The following is a 6,926-nucleotide window of genomic DNA, read 5'->3' on the forward strand; positions in this document are numbered from 1 at the left end:
AGGTTTAAATAAATAGATTGCTTTTTAGTTGGAGTAGTTGAATCAAATTCTGGAAAAAAGATACAAAGAGTTGAAAAACCCAACAGCCACTTTTGAAGAGCCCAGAGCAAAAGCAACATACCTCACGTGCCCCCAGTGCACAATATTATGTCCGATGTCCAAATCCCCGAGCGGGAAGAGAGAAGGCTTCCAAGACAATGCAACTCACAAAAAAAGGGAAGTTTATTGCTGACTCGAGTCAGGGCTCCTGCCGCGTCCAACGCAGTGATGCGGGGTCAGAGAGCACTGAGCCCAAGCTGTTACCCAAATATATAGGGTGTGCATAAGAACTTGGTAGCTGGCTTAAGCGGATTGGTTACATGTTTGCAAAGTAATCTTATTGGCTCAAACCTTCGCGGGCTTTTTTCAAACTTGGGCGTTCACGGGCTTTTCAGCTTTCCCCTGATAGGTTCCCTTTTTCTTGCTAGGCGCATGTCGATTGGCTGGCTCCAGGTGGCCTGATAATCATGTTACCCTGGAAAACCAGGCCTACTCCTAATCTAGGCTGCCTGTCATGGCGCAGCCTCACATTCCCCCCGTCTTGTTGTTTCTGTGGAAGGCCCAATCATGGGTCTTCTATATCATCTGTGGGGGCAGTCAAATATTGAGATCTGAGTAACATTAGGTGGATGGACAGGCAGTGTGTTTTCCCTAACAACTCCCCCTTGAGAGACTTCATACTCAAGATGCTTTTTGGGAATTGGGGCAGAGGTCTCTTTCTTCTGTAACTTCTTCCTGCTGTGCCTGGGCGTAGGCCTGCCTAGCAGAGCAGAAGTCTGTCTCTACCTGACCTAAGTTGGGGTGTTTTATATCTGAAACCAGCTTTTACTCTTGTAATAACAGCAACTTAGTTTGAAACTTTTGGCGCCTCTCAGAGATAAAATAGACAGGGGCCAAACAGGAGACCTAACAGGATGGTCATCACTGGTCCCCAGAAACAGGAGGCAACATTTGGGGTGATTGGCTGGTGGTCAAGCAACAGAGCTGTGTTCTAGGAATCTTGTGTTTAGTCTGAAGTTACCATCTTTCACCTGGGTGGGGGCTCCAGTTCTGTAGAAGAACTCAAAAGACATTGTTATGCATATTTCTTTGAGTAGGAACCAGGACCGTCTCAAGGCTGTACCACCATTTGATTGTTTTCCTCTGTTTCTGTATTTTTTTCCCTTTCCTGATTAGCAATTGTTTGAATCTACCCTTTGGAATCAGGGAAGTTCAAGGAGGCTGAATAAAGCCTATATCCTACAGTACAGCAGATCTGTACTCCAGAGTCACCACCCCACAGAGTCTTGCTCAGTTTTAATTTAGGGAAGAGGGCAACTATGACTGTGATAATTTCTTGTCAAAATGGGGCATAGGCCTGCCTCAGCTTGGAGAAGAGACACTGAATTGGAAGTATTCCTGAGTTCCAAGTCCTAGATTTGAGCCTTGTATGATTAAAATCTCAATCTCTTGGTCTGCCATTTTGTTGTAACATACCCAGTTAGTAGTAGCTAAAGGAAGGATAACTGGAGTTTTAATAGACAAAATAAATCTCTTTCTTTTAGAAGAATAGGCCTGAAACCCAGTCAGGACCTGGCACTTCAGGGAGACTTGTAGCCAGGTGGCCAGTTGCCTAGTTTTATAAAAAGTAAGGTAGAAGTTACTAGCTTCCAGCAGACATTGTTTTGAGAATGGTGGCATCTAAGCCTGACATGACTCAGAAAACTCAAGTGTTTAGCAATACAATGTCTAATCTGAAATTACACCCATAGTAACACCTGGTTATTTCCCAGGATGTCTGAACCATAGCTGAGTACTCTATTTTGACTTTTAATTGTAAAATTTTTCTTTAATAGCCAAGCAGATGGCACCATTAATGATGTCAGTGTTTTTCTAGGTATGAGAAGATGCAAGAATTGGGACTCATAAAATCTCCTGAAAAGATCTAACTATCTGAAGGCCTGTTCTGCCAGTTTTTCCCAGAGCACGGAACGCCTCATTCTTGATCTTCACCCTGAACTCCTTTCAGGGCCGTTGAAAGTCAGCAGTTGCAGTGGCCATGATTTAATCTCTGTAGATGTAGATGGCAAGTGTCAATCTTCAGTTGGCAGAGCCCCTTTTTGCTCATAAACTTGACCATGATTTTGAGGGGGGCGTTTCATGACCATTTTATCCCACAGTGCTGAGAATGTCCATTCTCAGGTTTGGCAAAGAATTTGTTGACAGGCCACTCAATGTGCTGTTACTGGACTAGGCCATAAAACAGTGTCCAAAATTCTCTGGACCACCTGTCTTACTAGCCTCTTGGTCCAGGAAAACATTCCCTCTTGTTGCTTTTTCTCATATCTAGAGTTACACTGCCATCATCATCGATCTCATAGGGAACTATATATTATTTTATCAGAGGCCTCAGTCACACATTTGGCACTGTAAGAAATAGCAATTTTGTAAAACAGGTGAAATACAAAGAACATAGCCAGCAGTACTAGTAAAGTCACAAGTAAGACTTAAGAGCTTCCATTAGATGTAGCCCATCCCAGGTCGTCTGACTTAGTCTACTCTGTACAAATCTTTATCTTTCAGGGAAATTATACATTAACACCACCATCTATAAGGCACATAGCCCAGTTTTCTAGTGTTACTAGACTGATTACCTTTAGTATGATTTAATTGTTTTTAACACAGAGGAGACTTTAAACTTAAATTACCATAGCCTGGTGTTATCTATATAAATCTATCTCATAATTGTGGGAGATTTCTTTTTCTTTTGCTAAAACTTCTCTTTTTGCTCTGATTGAGCTTGAGGAATAGAAAAAGGCTCAAATTTATGGCCAGAGTCAGAGTAGGCATTTTTAATTGGCCCAGTGAGGGGATCCCGTCTGGTAGTATCACAGTGACCTGAATATGACTATAATTTTTTTTTAAGTAAATTTCCTCAGGGCCAACCAGTTAGAGTCTTATAGTAGAGAAATTTACCAAGGTAACCCAGAACTAGATACAGGTAATTGGCCACAAACCCAACAATTGGATTGATTTTTAAAACTGGCATAGAATCAGGCCAATGATAGAAAAGCATTTGTTTTATATGCAAAGGTCTAAGAAGTCAAGAAAACATTATAAATGATCATACGAAGCAGATCCAGCATCTTGGGCAAGCTGTCTACCTCTGATGTTGTTGTCTTTTCATCTTGGTGTAGTGTAGTTTTTCCTACTCCTGGAAAACACACGATTTAAACCTGTAATTTCTCAGATAGAAACCATAAAAGTTATAAGCACATTCACTGGTTCATTCAATCCTTTGTTAACTTTTGTGAAGTCATCAGGTTTTTCATTAGAATACCAAGACATATCAAAATGTTAAGAACTCCATATAATTTCTAGGATATCTGTATTAGTAATTTTTTATACATTATAACATGAGCGATTTACTACTCATTTGATAATCTTTTTCATGTAATTTAACCAACCAAATAAACAGTTTAATATCTCTCTTTGGGATGTTTCAGGGGCCCTCTGAAACACCCCAAAGTTAGCTAGATGTCAAAGGAACTTCAAAAGAATTCGATTTAGGAAGTTTTATTGAAAAGATCAATTAAAAGCTTTAGAACATTTGGTCAGATTTAGTCAATGTTGATGGGTGTATCATTTAGCTTGTTGATATGTCACAATGGGTGCAAATACCAAGGCTCAAGGTCTAGTGAAAGTCAGTTCTGCCATCTTGGACCTAATTGGCCCTAGCCAGTTTTCTTATGACCGTGTCATTCTTAACAAAATCTATTTATCTAACTAATTGTAATCTAATTTTAGAAAATCCTGATCATGCATAACTCTTTTTAGTATTTTTTTTACACTTTTTTTACTGAAAGCACACTTCTTGCTTTCCTTTAGCAACCAAGAGCTAACTTTTATATTAGCATTTTATAGATTGGTGAGCATAAATAACCAGTGATAATTTCTAAAACCCTTGCTTTCTTAAAACATTTTAGGATGGCATCAAACATTATTTATTTATAGTCCCAAATCTCTTTAGTTTTTTTGTAAAAGGAAATCAGTGTTTAGTAGTAAATGTTTCAAAATCTTATTTCATTTGGAAATGACCTAATTATTTAATAAACTTTTAATACTTAGTTTAGCACAACCGTTAGAAATTCAAGTTACACCAATCTGGAGAGACTATTTTAAACAGATATTTTTAAAGAACAATTATCTTTAATAGAGTTTATATACAAACTCATACCTCATCTACATTTTTTAGAAGTTTTTTTTTCACTCGAGGTAATTTCCTTGTTGACAAACCCGTAACAGGTATAATATTTAACTTATATTAAACCTAGGTACAATGAAAATATTTCACTTGATGTTAATTACTCTAAGACATGTCTATATTAGATAGGTCAACAAACAAACATTAATATCAGGTATTTAATACTGAATATTTCCCAGTTCACCTAAACCTGGAATTTATTGTTTAATTTAGAATTATTTGATTTGTAAGTGCTTACCCCCTTTTTTTAAGCCAATTAAATAGAGCTCATTTACAAATTAACCTAAAAAATATTTTCCAGGGACAAAGACATACCAAAACATATTTAGACAGACACAATGCAAGATCTGGCTTCATTTTCTAAGTTTGGTCATGAATTAGATATTACAATATAAAATTTAAATAAACAACATTTTTAAAGGCTTCTTTTTTTTCTTTTTCTTTCTTTTTTTTTTTTTTTCCCCGCAGTCTCAGGGGTTAAAGATGGTCTAGATGGGTATTCCTGAAAGCCCTGGTCTCAAGGCACAGGGAAAGAAAATCAAGTTCTAACAAAATGGTGGCAGGTCTAAATGGTGGCCAGACAAAGCAAAATAGCCGTCACAAATCACAACACAGAACAGAGTTAAAACACATATAAACCTGGCAGTCCTCATCAGACACTCCCTTGAATACAAGAATACAGTCTCTCAGAAAACCTTCTATAGAGACACAAAACTTCAGATATCTTCAAAGATTTCAAAAGGAGGAAAGGAAGCCAGGTTGAAAGAAGAAGGAGGAGGAGGCGGGAGAGGGGGGCAAAAGAGGTGGACTTACAGACGTCTCCTGCCACCTACAGACACCCAGGCATTACAGGACTTTTCCCTGGGCTTCCAGAAAAGGGAGACAAGAGACAATGCCGGCACACACACAAACACGGAGAGCTGAAGACAAACACACGGACAGACAAACGTCGGCCGACAACACAGCGCTGGGTTTTTGGGCCCCCTGAATTTTCTTGCCCCCTGGTACAAGGTTTACCTTACCGCATGGCGTCCACTGCTCACCAGACTCAGGATCAGGAGAGGAACTCTCCTTCCCGCAGAGCCGGCTGCCTTCCAGCGCGCTCGCTGGCCTCGGTCTTGCGCCGGCTGGAACGTCCAATCTGTTCCCCCTTTATAGAAAGCTTTCTCCTGCGCCAGATACCTTCCTGCTTCTCAGCAGGGCCTCAGATTTACACTGGACTTTCCTGTCCTGCCTGAGCACCGGTGCTATTATTTATCCTTCCCCTCTGTCCTGGAAGTGTTCTCTTTCCCCGGTCAAGGGATCCCGGACGAGCCCCCAAATGTTATGCCCGATGTCCAAATCCCCGAGCAGGAAGAGAAGGCTTCCAAGACAATGCAACTCACAAAAAAAGGGAAGTTTATTGCTGACTCGAGTCAGGGCTCCTGCCGCGTCCAACGCAGTGATGCGGGGTCAGAGAGCGCTGAGCCCAAGCTGTTACCCAAATATATAGGGTGTGCATAAGAACTTGGTAGCTGGCTTAAGCGGATTGGTTACATGTTTGCAAAGTAATCTTATTGGCTCAAACCTTCGCGGGCTTTTTTCAAACTTGGGCGTTCACGGGCTTTTCAGCTTTCCCCTGATAGGTTCCCTTTTTCTTGCTAGGCGCATGTCGATTGGCTGGCTCCAGGTGGCCTGATAATCAAGTTACCCTGGAAAACCAGGCCTACTCCTAATCTAGGCTGCCTGTCATGGCGCAGCCTCACACACAACACTTAAGGGATCAGCCAGTCACCTAAGCCACCCCACTGACTGACCCCTGGGCACACCCCTCCCCTCACCCCATAGAAGGAACAAGCTCACCCCACTACCTCGGGGAGTGAGCAAGCAAGGAACCTGTCATTTGTTCTCACTCCCCTCTGCTGCAGCAGGAGCCCCAATAAAGCCTTGCCTCAATTTCTTTTGATTAAGAAATTTGATTTATTGCTATTGTCTTTCCTCTGATTGATGTCTATTGATGAAGGAGGCCAAGAGCCTGGTGCGTATCAATTTGGGGACAAGAGACACATGGGGGCTTGGAGGAGGACAGGACACAGGCTTGGGTGGGGCACCAGCTTGGTGGGTTCAGGTGATCGATGTGTCAGGGGAAGACTCTCATGCATAGGCGTGGGGAGCAGGGGCTTGGGTATAATCTCTGGGAAGAGGCAACACGGGGAGCACGTAGCCCCAGTGGAGGAGTCTGGTGAAAAGACAAGTGACTGGGAGAGCAGGAGAAAGACAGAAGGACAGCGTTAGAGTCCTGGTCAGGACAGCCAGGTGGGGGAAGACAGGCCTCTCTGGACAGGCCTGGCCACCCCCAGAGAGAAAGTAGACTCCAGATGGGAGTGGAACCAACCGGGAGGTGATTTTAATGGGTGTCAAAAACGAGCATACTTCCAAGAACATGAAACTCCACCTGATTGCTCTTGCTACTTCCGTCATATTCTGCTCGCATCCATTTGCAAATCTATAAATTGGGAACCCAGCCTCACTCAGTGACAAGACATGAAATGGAGCACTGCCCGTGCTGAGGTGTCAGCGCGACCCTCTGAGGTCAGGACTCAGTCATCCCTGAAGCTAGCAAAGGCCAGAAGCCCCGTGATAACAGAGAGATGGATCCCTCTGT

At 42.2% G+C, this 6,926-nt stretch overlaps 1 pseudogene; it reads left to right on the forward strand.

Moving 5' to 3' along the window:
- Positions 1-6,926, forward strand: part of LOC122684251 — a 99,383-nt pseudogene that overhangs the window by 47,515 nt on the left and 44,942 nt on the right.

The sequence above is a fragment of the Cervus elaphus genome, chromosome 26 (assembly GCF_910594005.1).
Source record: "Cervus elaphus chromosome 26, mCerEla1.1, whole genome shotgun sequence".
Taxonomy (NCBI): domain Eukaryota; kingdom Metazoa; phylum Chordata; class Mammalia; order Artiodactyla; family Cervidae; genus Cervus; species Cervus elaphus.